Source organism: Chiloscyllium punctatum, chromosome 37, assembly GCF_047496795.1.
Source record: "Chiloscyllium punctatum isolate Juve2018m chromosome 37, sChiPun1.3, whole genome shotgun sequence".
NCBI lineage: Eukaryota > Metazoa > Chordata > Chondrichthyes > Orectolobiformes > Hemiscylliidae > Chiloscyllium > Chiloscyllium punctatum.
Genome location: NC_092775.1, coordinates 45,560,629 through 45,578,978, shown reverse-complemented (window position 1 = coordinate 45,578,978; position 18,350 = coordinate 45,560,629). Strand labels below are relative to the sequence as shown.

General features: G+C 41.0%; 1 protein-coding gene across 3 annotated transcripts in view; it reads right to left on the bottom strand.

Moving 5' to 3' along the window:
* LOC140463072 (protein LKAAEAR1-like) overlaps positions 1 to 18,350 on the bottom strand; it is a 50,317-nt gene that overhangs the window by 12,967 nt on the left and 19,000 nt on the right. The window contains exon 1 of one of the 3 annotated variants that reach the window (XM_072556745.1): positions 162 to 181. The exons of the other annotated variants lie outside the window; for them this stretch is intronic. The gene's annotated coding sequence lies outside the window, so the exon portion shown is untranslated. Of the gene's footprint in view, positions 1 to 161; positions 182 to 18,350 lie in introns of those variants that run through there. 3 annotated transcript variants of the gene reach the window in all.

Sequence of the window (18,350 nt, the reverse complement as noted above, 5' to 3'; positions counted from 1 at the left end):
ACGTATGTGTATACAAAGTGCATGATGACTCATCACCTCCTACTATTTGTTCAAATTCTATCTGCCAATTCTATCCACCAATTAACCAGAAGGAATACATATTTACAGTTGAGTGCAGTGTTGTGAAAGCATGGTTTTTCCATCACTACTTTTAATCTTACCCAGACCTTCTGACTCCTGCTGGTCTCTTTTCTAAAGTACCATGTATCTTGGATTTAAATTCAATTCTGTTGGCCTTATATGATGGTGTAGGGTGTGCTGAATTTTCTTTTGAAACTTCACCTTTAATAAATGCCATCACCCTGCATATAGGGCATTCAAATGGTCAGTAAAAATGGAGATAATTCCCAAGTCATCGACAAATACATATGACTAAAGATATAGTTTTAAAATTTCTCTCAAATACAAATTGTAATCAATGATAGACGTCAACTATTTGCAGCAAATTCTTTATATGGATTGTTGGTTTACAACTTGGTTAGTCTGTTTGAAAAGAAATGTCTTATCCATTACTGCATGATTTCTTTCACAAACTCTATCAGTAAATAAATACTCCTGTGTTTATTGCAACTATGTTCATATTTTCAAACATCTTTAAATTCATTGTTGACAAACTTGCCCAGTTATCAATTGGGAACTTAATATGTATCTCTAGTCTAATTCATATGAATTCCTTTGTTACCCCTATCCACAATCACTTTTTTTCCCTTTACATTATTCGCCACTGACTAAATCTGGCTCAATGGTGAGGGCACTTCAGTTGATACCATATTTGAGAAGATATTTATCTCATTTATATTAGATGGAATCACCATTCGTTCCATGACTTTAATATGTTGTTGTCCCTGAACCTGAAAGAAGTAGAACTCTCAAATTTCTTAACCTTACTTTAGTGCTTGTTATTAAAAGAATCTATGTAATGTTTAACCAAACCACTCAACTTACTTTGGATGTGCATCACTTTTCAACAGTTCAGCTGAATGAATCTGTGGTGACTGGAATACTGTAAAGGCCGAAACATCTTATTTTGTTTTTGGTTTGAACAAAAATGACAAAGAGAAAAAGAACTGCTTTAAAATATAAGGACTGTAAAAAGGAATTCTAAACTTCTAAAAACAAGTTTCTGAAACTCATGGTATGTAGGGTTTATATTGCTGCATTGTTCCAAAAGTTGGGGAAGCAGTTTGTAAACAGCACAGAATGAGGTTCATGGTGGTGGGGAGTGGGGGGAGGTGGAGGTTGAGAGAAAGAGACAGAGAGACAAAGAGATGGAATTTAGCCAGCAGCAGCAGGTAGCTCATTGGTTGAGCAATTGTGGTTAATCATGGATACTAAAGGTGATCAGCCTGATGACAACTCTCTCATTAGTTCCTGGACACCTGAACAACTTGGATATGAATGATACCGGGAGAGGCTTATGGACAGCTGGAAGGGCACAAGGTGTATTTCTCTCTTCCTTTGCAGTAAAAATACCTGAAAAAGGCCAATTCTTTTTCTCTGACCAGTTGTTGTAAGCTGCTGCACTTAATTAGTAACTAAAAGGCTTCATAGTGTATCAATTGCCACATGCCCTCTGCAAGTAAATGAAAAGAATCTGGAGAATGTAGATTGAAAAACCAAAGTCCTAGCAAATAAAAGATTATCTCGGAAAATCCTGTGGACTTACTCTATTGAAATGTGGTTCCCGGTTATTTTTCTCCTTCAACCAACAAAGTCCCCATTAGAGACCAGGAAATTACACAAAACATTTGGTTAAAAAAAGCTTAAAGTTTTGTGAAAATTCTACTTTTAGATAACTTAGCTAAACTCTCATCAACTGGAGACAGAGAGTGAATCTCTCTTGCAATTGCCTTGTTGAGATGTTGAACCAATTTGTATTGGCTTGGGTACAGTAATCAAGCTCAAGCACTACTCAAATTGGTTTCATAGCTGGGAAAGTGACACACATTCTGGTCATCATTTCAAATTGCTTCTCAACACATTTCATTAAAGAATGCGGGATTTTACTCTGTGTGTATTAGCATTATGACTTAGTATCCTTCTTCAGTGTGATACTGTATTCAATATTGAACTTCCAGAACCTACTGAATAAGTTATGACACTAGCAGGTTTTAAGAAGATTTGTAGCTCAGGTTGAGGTTCTGGATGTAGGTTTGCTCGCTGAGCTGGAATGTTTGTTTTCAAACATTTCTTCACCATACTAGGTAACATCTTCAGTGAGCCTCTGAATGAAGCACTGGTGGTGTAGCCTGCTTTCTATTTATATGTTTTGAGTCTCCTAGGGTTGGCAACATCATTTCTGGTGGTGACATCATTTCCATTAGTGATGTCATTTCCTGTTCTTTTTTTTCCTCAGGGGGTGGTAAATGGGATCCAAGTCAATGTGTTTGTTGGTAGAGTTCTGGTTAGAATGCCATGCTTCCAGGAATTCTTGCATGTGTCTCTGTTTGGTTTGTCCTAGGATGGATGTGTTGTCCCAGTCAAAGTGGTGTCCTTCCTCATCCATATGTAAGGATACTAATGAGAGTGGGTCATGTTGCTTTGTGGCTAGTTGATGTTCATGTTTAGTGGTGGCTAGTTTTCTGCCTGTTTGTCAAATGTAGTGTTTGTTACAGTACTTGCAAGGTATTTTGTAAATGACATTAGTTTTACTTGTTGTCTGTATAGGGTCTTAAGAGTTCATTAGCTAATGTTTTAGTGTGTTGGTGGGTTTGTGAGCTACCATGATGCCAAGTGGTCTGAGTAGTCTGGTAGTCATTTCTGAGATGTCTTTGATGGAGGGGAGAAACAACACTGAAAGACAATCAATTCACAGAAGAATCCCACCAAACCATCAGACAGGCAGTTGCACCAACTTTAAGCAGGAAAAAGGAAGGAAACACACTCAATACACAAGATAGGAAAGCACTAAAAAGACTAAAAAAAATTTTAAAATTGTTATCCTACCTGCAGACAAAAGACGCTTGACAGTCATTTTAAATCAAAGAGACTACATTGAGAAAGCAATTGTACTACCTGCAGATACCAATACTTACCAACATGTGGCGATAGACCCAACCCCACAACTAGAGACCTGAATCACAGTCCTACTCAAAAAACTTCAGAAATCTGGAGAAATAAATAAGACTGATTTTCAAAAAATGCAACTACACGGATCCAACACACCACGCTTCTACGGATTACCCAAAATTCACAAACCAGGAGCCCCCTACCCTGACCCATAGTCTCACTACCTGGAACACCAACTTACAGATTGGCCAAGGAGCTACACCAAAGACTAAAACACTGAGTAGGAGACTCACGCCACTCCATCCACTCCACCCAAGAATTCCTGAAGACTATCAAAGGCACCAAGACAGAAGGGGATGAAATAATGGTCTCCTTTGACATAAAAGCCCTGTTCACATCCATCAACACCAACCTGGCCAAGGAAACACTGACTACATTATGAGAAGAAACAAAGACACATACACCAAACACCACCAACTTCATCAGCAAGATGGGATGCGAGCATAAGAGGTACAGTTAGCAAGTTTGCAGATGACACCAAAATTGGAGGTGTAGTGGACAGCAAAGTGGGTTACCTCAGATGACAACAGATCTGGACCAGATGGGCCAATGGGCTGAGAAGTGGCAGATGGAGTTTAATTCAGATAAATGCAAGGTGCTGCATTTTGGGAAAGCAAATCTTAGCAGGATTTATATACTTAATGGTAAGGTCCTAGGGAGTGTTGCTGAACAAAGAGACCTTGGAGTGCAGGTTCATAGCTCCTTGAAAGTGGAGTCGCAGGTAGATAGGATAGTGAAGAAGGTGTTTGGTATACTTTCCTTTATTGGTCAGAGTATTGAGTACAGGAGTTGGGAGGTCATGTTGCAGCTGTACAGGACATTGGTTAGGCCAATGTTGGAATATTGCGTGCAATTCGGATCTCCTTCTTATCGGAAAGATGTTGTGAAACTTGAAAAGGTTCAGAAAAGATTTACAAGGATGTTGCCACGGTTGGAGGATCTGAGCTACAGGGAGAGGCTGAACAGGCTGGGGCTGTTTTCCCTGAAGCGTCGGAGGCTGAGGGTGACCTTATATAGGTTTACAAAATTATGAGGGGCATGGATAGGATAAATTGACAAAGTCTTTTCCCTGGGGTCGGGGAGTCTAGAACTAGAGGGCATAGGTTTAGGGTGAGAGGGGAAATATATAAAAGAGACCTAAGGGGCAACTTTTTCACACAGAGAGTGGTACGTGTATGGAATGAGCTGCCAGAAGATGTGGTGGAGGCTAGTACAATTGCAACATTTAAGGGGCATGTGGATGGGTATATGAATAGGAAGGGTTTGGAAGGATATAGGCCGGGTGCTGGCAGATGGGACTAGATTGGGTTAGCATATCTGGTCGAAATGGACGGGTTGGACCGAAGGGTCTGTTTCTGTGCTGTACATCTCTATGACTCTATGACAGTATCGTCAAGCTAGTGGACCTATGCCTTACCACCCACTTCACCTTCAACAACAAAGCTACAGAGAAACCACATCACAGATGTTAGCACTGCTGCCTCACTGTGTCAGAGACCCAGTTCAATTCCTGCCTCAAGCGACTGACTGTGTGGAGTTTGCACATTCTCCCAGTGTCTGCGTGTGTACCCTCCGGGTGCTCTGGTTTCCTCCCACATCACAGAGATGTGCAGGTCCGGAGAATTGGCCATGCTAAATTGCCCATAGTGTTAGGTGAAGGGGTAAATGTGGGGGTCTGGGTGGGTTGCGCTTCGGCGGTCAGTGTGAACTTGTTGGGCCGAAGGGCCTGTTTCCACACTGTAAGCAATCTAATCTAATATCATGGTTCTTAGCAGAGGCAGTAATGCAGAGGCTCGAACAAACAGCTCTGCCAACCATCCAACCCAAACTTTGGATCTATTATGTGAATGACACCTTTGTCATCACTAAACAAAAATAAATTAGAGGAAACCTTCAAACCATCAATAATACCCTTACTGGCATAAAGTTCACTAAAGAGGAAGAAAACAACAACAACTGCCATTCCTAGATGTCGCCATAGAGCGAACAGCCAATGAGGAACTTCAAACCAGCGTCTACAGGAAGACAACACATATGGACCAAATGCTGAACTACAGAAGCAATCATCCCAACTTCCACAAACAAAGCTGCATTAGAACATTATTTCAACAGGCCACCACACATTGCAGCACAGAGGAACTACGTAGAGCAGAGGGAAATCACCTATACAGTGTATTCGAACAGAACGGGTATCCAATTAATTTCTGAGCATCAAACCCAAACATGCAGACAAACACATCCAGAAATCCTAGCCACTATCCCCTCCCATCAATGACATCTTGGAAGTGACTGCCAGACTACTCAGACCCTTTGGCAGCATGGTAGCTCTCAAACCCACCAACACACTAAAACAGCAGCTAATGAACTCTTAAGACCCTATACAGACAACAGTAAAACTAATGCCATTTACTAAATACCTTGCAAGAACTATAACAAACACTACATTGGACAAACAGGCAGAAAACTAGCCACCAGGATACATGAACATCAACTTGCCACAAAACGACATGGTGCACTCTCAATAGTATCCTTAAATACAGATGAGGAAGGACACCACTTTGACTGGGACAATACATTCATCCTAGGACAAACCAAACAGAGACACACATGAGAATTCATAGAAGCATGGCATTCCAACCAGAACTCTATCAACAAATACATTGACTTGGATCCCATTCACCACCCCCTGAGAAAAAGAATAGGAAATGACATCTCTAGTGGAAATGATGTCACCAACCCTAGGAAACTCAAACATATAAACAGAAAGCGGACTACACCACTTCATTTGGAGGCCCACTGAAGATGTTATCTAGTGTGGTGACGAAACGTTTGAAATCAAACCTTGCAGCTCAGCGAGCAAACCTACATCCAGAAGTAATGACACTCCTGTTTAAAAGCTCAGTTTTTTCTGCTGTTAACATTGTCCTCCTTTTGAGGAATTAGGTCAACCATGATATTATTGAATGGCAAGTAGTTCTGAGGAGTGAATTTCCTACTCCAATCTTAATCCATATGTTCTACTCAGGAGAGAAAGTTCATCGTTGTGAGATATACAGAAGATCTTAAGTATCTGATGCTTCTTGTGTTAGAGAGTTGCTTGATAGCATAACTTTATTCTTAAGTGGTATGCATCATGACTTATGTAGTTGCATTGTTTAACCATGGTTCACTATCTGATACTAATGTCTCATAGGTCTCAAGTCTGAAATTAAAGAGATCCCCTTTGAACCGAATATTTGAATGCTAAATGCTAGGGCACTTATTTTCCCTAGAACACTTTCGGCTTTTCTTCTTTTGTAATCTGTTCCACCTGAGTAACCTCTTTGTCTAGGTTACTATTTGACTTCTCACTTTTTCATGTTGGTGTCCTGGCTTGACACACTTCCTGAAAGTTACTATCCTGAAAGTGTTACAGATAAAATAATCTTTTACAACAATTGAGAACTACCCATGTCTGAAGTTTCCCTGCTCCACAGGCCAGACACCTTTACTCTCTGGTATCTGCACTGTTTGTGGTATTGGTTTCTTATATGCATCTTTTGTTGTTTTGTACCCAAAGAATTGAATGGATTCTGCTGATCTCCTGTGACCGGACTGAACTTCACCTCTTAGGTTTGATCATCACTGCTTTTGTGCTTTAGCTTCACTCAACATCTGTATGGTTTTCTCTTCTAATAAATATTGCTCTTTCAAGAATTTTATTTGTTCAGAGATTAAAGTAATTTTCCAAGGATTTCAGCACTTCTTCAAAAGTGCTCTGTGACTTCTTTAACATCTTGGCAAGCTACAACTTCATGAATATACTCCCAATTGTATATAGAAGCATATGAACTTGTTTGGCTTCTGATTTTTTGTCTTACATGGAAATCATTTTGTATCTTGCTGATGTACATATGAATTAAGATTGGAATAGGCCACTCAGCTCCTCAAAACTACTTGCCATTCAATAATATCATGGCTGATCTGATTACTCAACATTTGTGCTTATCCACAATAAATTTTCACCATATTGCTTAGCAAAGATATATCTACCAAAGAATCTGCTTTCACTGTTTTTTGAGGAAGCGTATTTAAATGACTCATGACCACTTCATCTTCTTTCTCTACATCTCCATCTCAAATAGGTGACATATTATTTTGAGGCAGTAACTCCCAGAAGAGGAAAATCTCCCAGAAGAGGAAACATCCTTTCCATAAGTACCCAATTAAAATCCCTCTGGATTTTATATGTTTCAAACAATTCAACTATTGTTCAACTAAATTCCAACTATTTTCAACAAATCCATATCGTTCCCAAAATATGATGATCAATACTGTAAACGTTATTCCAGTTGTGATCTCACTAATGCCATGTAGGTGAAATATAACTTCCATATGAAGTGATTGTTTTGAGATCAGCCTGCTGGACCTCATAGATTATGAATTCCCTAATTGGACCAGATTAACAGCCGCTGTTAATGAGCCCTGGCTAACAAATAAAAAGGAGGAATGTCAGAGGTTCAGGCACTCTAATACTGCCTCTTCAGAGTCAGCTCTGAGTCAAGGAGTTTTCATGTATAAAGGGTGAATTGGTGACCAGATACCAGCCTCTGTGGAGTTATTTCACCTTATTTTTGCATTTGGTCCCCCTTGCAATAAGAGAGAATATTCTAATAGCTTGCAAAATGTGTTGCTGGAAAAGCGCAGCAGGTCAGGCAGCATCCAAGGCAGCATCCTCCACCTTGGATGCTGCCTGACCTGCTGCGCTTTTCCAGCAACACATTTTTCAGCTCTGATCTCCAGCATCTGCAGTCCTCACTTTCTCCTATTCTAACAGCTTTCCTGATTACTTGCTGTGCCTGTTTATTAGCTTTTTGCCATTCATTTTCTTGGACACTCAGATCCCGCTGTACTTCAGAGCTTTGCAATTTCTCACCATTACATAATATACTTATTTCATATTCTTCCTGCGAAGATTAACAATTCCCCACATTCTGCTCCATTTCCTGAATCTTTGCCTATTCACTTATCCTAACTATATCCCTTTGTGACCCCCTTACATCCTCTTCACAATTTACTTTCCTACCTACCTATGTGCATTCAGCAAATATAGCAAAGCACATTCCATTCTTTCATCTAAATAACGTACATAAATTGTAAGAATTTGGGGTCCCAGCACTGACTTCTGTGGTACACTACTTAATCTGCCAAGCATAAAATGACCCACGTATGGCCACCAAACAAGAAACAGAGAGTAGATAATCATCAATCCATGCTGTTAATGCTATCGAATACAATGACCTCTTATTTTCAACAATTATCTTAGATGTGGTATCTGATCAACTGCCTTAAAAACTTTATCTACCCATTTCTGAAGCCATTTTATCTGGCAATATATTATTGCTGGTGCCATATCTTCCTAATGCAATATTTTTTCTTTCTTTTAAAGCCTTTTATGTTTGCAGTCAGAGCAGTGCCCCTGCTCTGTGCTGCTACTGGAGAGGTTGCCATTTCTTTGCAGTCAAAATGGAGGATTCCTACCTGTGGGTAAAATGGAGATTGCTGCCTGATTTGAAGCTTCTCTGGACGAAGCCAACTATTTGCAATCTAAATAAATAATCCTCATTTCATTACTGTCTTCACTGACTGAATCCCACTACCTATGGCTTTACTAATGATGCCTCTTTAAAAGCAATTTGTTTCCTAGCTGACTCCTATTGTTTGCAGCTCTAATAATGGCTCCCACTGTGTTCACTGTTCTTTCTGAATGATACCCACTGTCTGCAGAATAAACCATTCCTGCCTTTATTCATATTAGTAATAACAATTCTCCCACGTTTTCTGTGCCCTTAATATGGTCTTCTAGCTTTCTGTTACACATTATCTGCTCAAGCTTGGAATATATCCATTTATTGCTTTAATTCTGGTTTCAGATGTCTCTGAAACTTTGACCACTGTTTGAATTGCTCCTCTTGCCCTTGATTTTCCTTACTGTTGCTGTGACTCAGTGTCTGTTAGCTATGGCAGCAACATTTGCAGTGAGTTGCAAGTACTTTTATTTCTAGCTTGCCCAGCATAGAATTCTCAGCTGTCTTCTTAACAATTTTGATTACCCACCAGGGATTCTAACTTTACCCATGGACACTCCGATGTCTGTTCATTCTCCAGCTGAAACCTGACAACTCAGGACTGTTCCAACAGATTACCAGCATCTGATGCAATCTCTAACTGCCCTGGAGTTCCTGCTGCGAGTCTTTTACGGAGTCTGGTATACTTTTACCATTGACTGTAGATTTTGCCTTGAAGGGTTCTTGAATATTCAGCTCTTCTGCTGTTGACTGCATGAACATTAATGCTGTGTAAGAAGAAATCTTCAGACTAGTAAATGGTGTGAGGCAACAAAATGGAATCCTTACTGCTGCTCAAAATGTTGTATGAGTGATCCTCACTGCGGACCATCATGTTTGAAGGAGGCTGTCTGCACTAATGCTGGGTAAGTTTGATACCGCCATTCTTTTTTTGGTAAGGGGTCTACAGGGCTCACTTGATCTTATATGCCAAAGGAAAACCACTTGAGAGTCTAATAAGAAGTTCTTTAAGGAAAGAAGATGTAGTTTAATTGCATGTCAGCAATAAAGTGCAAGTTATACTAATCTGATCAACATTGTTACAGAGGTGATCAGAAGAGCCTAGATGGTAGGTCTACTCCCTCCAGATTTGAAGCGGTTATCTCACCAGGTTGACAAGACATCATCATGGTGGATAGTGCTAAAAGACAATCCTGAGAGTCTCAAGCAGACCTTTACACCATTATATGACATCCATATGGCTGATACAGCTGGGAAATTTGCCGACTATCTGCCAATGGAATGGTGGGATAGTTTCATCATCATCACATTCTCTCACCCCACCCCTATCTGCTAATATCACCATTGTTTCCCTGTTAAGAGCGTTAACCAAGATACTTATTTCAAATATAATTTTTCTTCAAGAATCCGGATTCCATACTCTGTTGAAAGTTATGCTAGCTCCTCAATCAAAAAGAGAATCAGGAACTCCAGACAGAGGTGCTGAATCATAACACCTAAAAAAAATGATAGGTTGGGGTTCGGATAGAAAACAAAAATGCAACAAATGGAATTTGAACCAAAGTTACCTTAAACCTGCTCGTTTCTGACTTTTGAAAGAGGGAAAAAGAGTAGGGGACCAACCTGATTGGAGGAAGTGGTTATTTAAATATTGCAGTAAGGCTGCACAGCTACATTGTAACAGTGATTCCATTTCCAGGCCATGGGAAAATCTGACATCTTAAAAGGAGCCAAGAGGGATTGTATGCATCAGATAAGTGGCTTTGCAACACTTCTTATGGGACAGAAAAACCAGGAGTTCTTCCCAAATCTCAACAAGATAACCTAGTAAACTACCCTGGACCCCTTCATGTGAGTCATCTGCATACTTATTCCTCTCCAAAACACCCGTCCACAGTCAGGACCACTGGACCACCATACAACATGCAGATGATTATAATAGGCTATCTTCCACACCGACCCCACTTATATCCAGGTGGAGAATGCTCTCCCCTCCCTAAAATCAATTAATCTATCTGTTGTTCTAGGCTTTGGCATCATGAAGCAAATTTCCTGCTCAAAGCATCTCCAGCCTATCAATCAGACAAGACATTGAGAAACCATGCAATTAAATTCTGCAGGACCAAGGACAACAGGTTTCCCATCCTCAGTTCCCATGCATGGAACTCACGTGCAGGCTACAATCTAGTTCTGGGAGTTGCTGAACATTGGCTTTAATCCCAATGATATGTGTGGGGGATCAAAGAGTCTGGTGCCAAGGCATAGGGAGGCGATGGCCTAGCGGTATTATCGCTGGACTGTTAATCCAGAGAGTCAAGAGTATGGTGCTGGACAAGCACAGCAGTTCAGATAACATCTGAGGAGCAGGAAAATCAATGTTTTGGACAAAAGCCCTTCATCAGGAATGAGGCTGGGAGCCTTGGGGTAGAGAGATAAAACCCAGAGACCCAGGTAATGTTCTGGTGGATCTAAGTTTAAATCCCGTTATGGCAGATGGTGGAATTTAAATTCAATAAAAATCTCAAATTAAACTATGACCATCAATCCATTGTCAAACAAAAACAAAAGAATTGCGGATGATGGAAATCAGAAACAAAAAGAAAAACTGCTGGAAAATCATCCTCACACCTGCTTCCTGTAAAGAATCTATTCCATTCTCCAGGTTTCTCCATCTCATGTGTTCAATACCAGCTTCTAGAAGGAGGCCTCTAAAATGTCCAACTTCTTTTTAAACTGAAGATTCCTCACTACTGTGGTTGACCAGGCCCTCAGCTGTGTCTGACCCATCTCCCACATTTGGCCTTCAACCCTCTCTACCCTCCTACAATAGCAATAGGGTCCCCCTCATCCTCACCACCATCCCAGCAGTATCCACATCAAGAGGAGCATTAGCCACCACTTTCTCCACCTGTAGCAGGATGCCACCATGCAGCAGCCTTCCACAGGGACCATTCCCTCCAGGACACTCTAGTCCACTCCTCCTCCACTCCCAACATCTCCCCAAACTTCCATGGCATCTTCCCCTCAACACCTGCCCATTTACTTCCTCCCTCCTCAGTATCCAAGGCCCCAAACACACTTTCTGGGTAAAGCAGTGCTTTACCTGCATTTCATTCACTCAATCTTTTTTTCCTCCATTCATTTGTGGGATATGGGAGTCGCTGGCTGGCCAAAATTTTATGCATGTCCATAATTGCCCTTGAAAAGGTAGTGGTGAGCTACCTTCCTGAAGCACTGCAGTCCACCTGCTGTGGGTTGACCACAATGCTCTTAGGGAGGGAAGTCCAGGATCTTGACGCAGCAACAGTGAAGGAATGGCAATATATTTCCAAGTCAGGATGGTGAGTGGCTTCGAGGGCAACTTGAGGGTAGTGGTATTCCCATGTATCTGCTGCCTTTATCCTTCTAGATTGAGGCAGCTGTGGGATTGGAAGGTGCTTTCTGAGGATCTTTGGTGGATTCCTGTGGATTCGATGTAGATAGTACACATTGTTGCTACTGAGCGTCATTAGTGGAGGAACTGGATGCTTGTGGATGTAATGCGAATCAAGTGGGCTGTTTTGTCCTGGGTGGTTTCAAGTATTGTAGGGGCTGCACCTATCCAGGCAAGTAGGGAGTATTCCACTACACTTTTGACTTGTGCCTTGTAGATAGCAGGCAGGCTTTTGGGAATCTGGAGGTAAATTACTCACTGCAGATCTCCTAGCCTCTGACCTGCACTTGTAGCACTGTATTTATGTGGTCAATCTAGCTGAGTTTCTGGTCAATGGTAACCACCAGGATGTTGATAGTGGGGGTTTTAGTGATGATAACACCATTGAATGCCATGGGACAGTGGTTAGATTGTTTTGTATCGATGACCGTCATTGTCTGGCATTTGTGTGTCATGAACATTACTTGTCACATGTCAGCCCAAGCCTGGATATTGTTCACACCTTGTTGCATTTGAACATGGACTGCTTCAGTGTCTGAGGAATTGCGAATGGTGGAAATCTAGTCTACTGTATTCGCTGCTCACAATATGGTCTGCACTGTATTGGGGAAACAAAGTGCAGACTGGGTAACCAGTTTGTGGGAACACTTAGTTTTATCTGCAAAAACGACCCTGAGCTTCCTGAGTCACTTCAACACATTGGATTCTTTGGACAATATCTGTCTCAGGTTTGATACCAGTGTTTAGCAAAAGCTGAGGAGAACAGCGTCTTAATTTCCGCTTGGAAACCCTGCAGCCTTCAGGACTCAATACTGAGTTCAGTAATTTTAAGGCCTTAGAACTTTCTCCCATGTCCTGATCCCAATCTTACATCAGGCCTAGTCATCACATGGGCTGCTACCATCATTGTCAGTCATTAATAATCCCCATTAGCAGCTACTCATTCTACCAGGTTGACTTTTATTCATCCCTTTCGTTGCCCAACTGATTTTCTTTCTTTGGGGTCCATCTTCACCTATTGTTTACTCCTTCCTTCTCCCCTATCCCATCTTTAGCATATATACCTATCATTTCCAAGCAAAAATCAGTTTTCAAGAAGGGTCACTGGATCTGAAACATATAACTCTGCTTTTTCTCCACAAATACTGTCAGAACTACTGAGTTTTTCCAGCAATTTCTGTTGTTGTTTATGAATCCATTGTCAATTGTTGGGAAAACCAATCCGGTTCAGTAATGTCATTTAGGGAAGGAAACTTCCATCCTCACCTGGTCTGGTCTACATGAGATTCCAGACCCACAGCAATGTTGTTGACTCTGACCTGCCCTCTGGGCAATTAAGGATAGGCAATGAGTACTGGCCTAGCCACTAATGATAACATCCATGATTGAATTTAAAAAGAGCAAAATCTAAAAAATAGCAATGACCTGTGCAACTCATCTCCTGCTGTCTTCACCTGGATTGAACCTGTGTCACAGTGAAGTTACAGCAGGAGACAGGGGGCAACACTATGGGTGTTCAGAATAAAGAATCTACTATGTTAATTAACATTTAATATTAATTAATTACCAAACTAACAACTTGTATTATTTCACTCAAGTACTAAAAAGTGGCTTTAAGCCTTTCAACTTAGTTCTCACATCAATGTATAATAATGCAAACAAAACTAGCACAAACTGACTTATTGGTCCAGGTTTAGGTTATCAGACTATCACTATTATTAAAAGGTACTCCGCATATGTGCAGTTAAACATAGAAATCAGAAAGGTACTGTCCATGTTGTTCTGGGCTGCCCAAAACCTCGACACAATAATATAGAATGGAGAGACTCAGCACTGAACTTTATGCTGGATTAGTGGTGCTGGAAGAGCACAGCAGTTCAGGCAGCATCCAACGAGCAGCGAAATCGACGTTTCGGGCAAAAGCCCTGGTTTTTACCTTACTGAACTTTATGCAAAGAGTGAAATTACTAAAATTATACAATTAATACCCATTACAAACAGAGAATGTTAGGAGATTCTCCATTCCAGTGTAAGTAAATTGTCAATGACCTGATTAGGCTCAATTACTGACAAGCAACTTTGACACTTAAAATTAAGTTTTACAAATATGGAATGTCATTCAGATTTTAATTATTGTTGGAAATGTTTTAAAACATTTTTTGATCTCTTAATGCCATCTTCTTTTCGCGTTTTCTACACACAAGTTAGCATTCAATTCACTATTTTATCTCCTATTTCCTGATTTGGATGCAGTGTGCCATGAGGATGCTCCAGTTGTATAAACTTAAAGAACGAGATATACTGTTGCTTGTCCTGCTCACAACAGCAGCTAGAAGCCCTCTGGGCCCCCAGTTGCACAAAATGGCTTTCTAATCTTCATAAGTTCTCTTGCAAAAGTCCATAGAAGGCTTCTGGCTAAGTGGAAGTTTAACACATGGTCACTATCATTCATTTGCCCCTGACTGCAAAATCTAGCCTATTATGAACAATGCCACAGGAGATTTGCTTATGATATGGTCAAAGTTTTGTGACTATGTGCACTTCCTATTTTTAGTTATTTAGTGTGTCAAGATTTTGTCTGTTCAAATTTCTAAAGAAGTATTTATTTATGGGATATAAGCAGGATGGGCAAGATAATGGAGGGTATGAGAGACATAGGGCAGAATCTTACCAGGCTCTGAAGGCTATGACAAGATTAGTAGTAAAATCAGTAAGATGTTTGTCTTGACTAATTGTCTATCTGTAATGATCTTTGAACTGAGTGGCTTGCTGGGCTATTTTAAAGGCCATTAAGACTCACACATTGCTTTGGGTAAGGACAACAGATTTTCTTCTCTAAAAGGCATGAGCGGACCAGATTGGTTTTCAAGACCATAAACAGACGCTTCATTGTCATCATCACTGAGACTAGTTTTATAATTCTAGATTTATTAAAGCATTAGTTTGGGTCTCTGGATGACTAGGCCAGTGACAGTACTACTACACCATCAGTGGCTCTAACTGGATGTCATGACTTGTGTAATAATGTTCGTGTATAACCTTTTCAGATAATATTGATCTTTGAATATTTAGCTATGTGTTGGTTCAATTAGTTAAATCAGGGGTTTCTGGCTTGAAGTTCCTTTACAGATTTCATTACAAAATTAAGGAAGACTTTTCAAGCAAAACTGAGAGAAAGCTGCATTTTTTGTCCTTCAGAAATGTTAAAGTCCCTTCTGCTACGTCAAATGGACATAAACATTTTTTTCAAAGAAATGGTCAAAGAAGAAAATCTAAAAAAAACTTGTCATTTATTCCAACGATTGAGAGCCATTGTTGTACGCGAGTTGGTTGTTGCAACATAATAACAATGATTGTATATCAAAATTAATCAGTTACCACTACTCCTGTGATCTGATGAGATGCTATGTAAAACAAATTATTTTTCTCCCTTCTTAAATCATTAGTCAACTACAATGCTAGGCTCCCAACAGTAGGTGGTGCTGTTGTATCTCTGCTCTTCATTTTATAGTTGATCAGATACCTGATGTTGACCAGACAGCAAATGTTGGCTTCAACATGCACTTTGCTTTGATATTCTCTCATCAACCTGTTCAGAGATTTTATTACATATCTCTGGAGCAAATGGGTCCTGAATCTAGGTCTCCTTGCTCTAAGGTAGGGACACTACTACTGCACCGCAAGAGCACTGTTCAGTCTCAATAGCAACCGTATCATGCTGCTCTTCCTTACATCACCTTTAAAGTTTTCACTCCAGATCCACAAATGTAAGTACTTTTGAGCATTTTTTTTTCTATTCCTCCCAGCATTGCTTGCCCACCTTCTCAATACTGCATGGTTTCCTCTCTTTGATAGCAAGGTCATCAGGTACATCATGCCTTCCTATTGCCTGACCTGGTTAACTGTGGTGTTTGCTTCCACCTGAAACAATCTAGCACCTGCTTATACTCTTTGGCTTTCCAAATTTCACTTTGGCCACTTAAATTCCATGGTATACATTCCATTTTGCTCATCTCAGCAACTTCAGGGTGAAACAAAGGGAGCTGGAGATGGAATGGGCAGGATAATGGAGGGTATGAGAGACACAGGGTAGAATCTTACCAGGCTTTGAAGAGCATGGCCTACGACAGGATGAGTACTAAAATTGGGTCAGATGCTTTGTCTTAAAATCATCTCACTGCAATTTTCCCACTTTGCTTCAGCAGCATGGTGAGATTCTGGCTAGTGAGTAACAACTTCCCAATCTATGCTTTTTATTGCTTGTTGTATGGTTTATTAACAGCCTGACTCACCATGGGTTGTGATCTTAACAAACTTGCCATACAAACTAGACATGGGTAAACAGGGCAGATTCAACCTGCATTTACTCTAAACGACCTCCACCAGGCACCAACATCTCGGGCATGTTCCATGGACATTAACCGCATACACTGCAGATTATTACAATCTGTCATGTGCCAACTTCTATGAACCTTCATGAGCACATCTCTAATCCACTTAAATAAACACAGGAAATGCTGGAAAAAATCCAGCAGGTCTGCCCGCATCTCTTGAGGTTTAAAAACAAAATAATGCTCAAAGTTTGTGAGAAGATTTGTAGCTCGGGTGCTCTTTGTTGTGGTTCTGTTCGCCGAGCTGGGAATTTGTGTTGCAGACGTTTCGTCCCCTGTCTAGGTGACATCCTCAGTGCTTGGGAGCTTCCTGTGAAGCGCTTCTGTGATGTTTCCTCCGGCATTTATAGTGGTTTGTCTCTGCCGCTTCCGGTTGTCAGTTCCAGCTGTCCGCTGCAGTGGCCGGTATATTGGGTCCAGGTCGATGTGTTTGTTGATAGAATCTTGTGGATGAGTGCCATGCCTCTAGGAATTCCCTGGCTGTTCTCTGTTTGGCTGTCCTATAATAGTAGAAACAATGGACTGACAGAAGAGACACAGCAAACAGTGAGACAAAGTATCATACCCCTGATAACAAGGAAAAGACAAACGCAAAACCTCAACACCAAGAAGAGGGAAGCACTAAAAACACTAAGAAATGATAAGAACATAATCATACTACCAGCAGACAAAGGCAGAATGACGGTCATCCTGGACAAAGCAGTGTACATCCAGAAAGCGCAACAACTACTTGCAGATACCAACACCTACCAAAAGAGAGAGTTTGACCCCACCCCACAGCTCACCAATAGGATAAACAATACACTGAGGAACCTGCAAAAAATTGGACAGATAACCAGGTTTGACCTGCAGGGAATGAAACCTGAAAGCAACACCACCCCCAGATTCTATGGACTAGCTAAAGTGCACAAACCAGACATCCCACTCAGACCCATCGTATTGCTACCAGAGACACCATTACACAAACTGGCTAAAGAACTACAACAGAAACTGAAACACCTGATCAGCGGATCCAGACACTCTATACAGTCAACACAGGAATCGGTGGACATCATCAGAAATATACATATAGACAAGGAAGAAACTATGGTCTCATTCGATGTAACCGCACTGTTCACCTCGATCGACAAAACCCTAGCCAGAGAAACAATAGCCAACCTGCTGGACATACAGAACAGACAACAAGACGGGGAACTTATCAACAAAGACAGCATAGTCAAACTACTGGACCTGTGCCTTACAATACACTTCACATTCAACAACCAAATATATGAACAAATGGCACCCCCATGGGCTCACCCATCTCTGGACTCATAGCAGAAGTAGTAATGCAAAGGTTAGAGCAAACAGTCTTACTGCAAATTCAACCCAAACTCTGGGTCAGATACGTGGATGACACCTTTGTAATCATTAAAAACACAGAAATAGAGAACACACACCGGATCATCAACGCCACACTCACAGGAATCAGATTCACTAGAGAGGAAGAAAAGGACAACCAACTCCCATTCCTAGACGTGATGGTACAGAGAACACCGAACGGAGAATTCAGCACAAAGGTATACAGGAAAGCCACACACACAGACCAAGTCTTGAACTACGAAAGCAACCACCCCAACACACACAAAAGAAGTTGCATCAAGACACTGTTCAAAAGGACCACAACACACTGCAGCACACCAGAACTGCAAAAAGAGGAAGAAGAACACCTCTACAATGTATTCGCCAAAAACGGATACCCCCGCAATTTCATCAACAGATGCCGAAGGGAAAGACAATAGAATGAGGACATGCCACAACCCAAAGGACTAGCCTCGTTACCATACATCAAGAACATTTCTGAACTGACAGCCAGACTACTACAACCACTAGGACTCATAACAGCACACA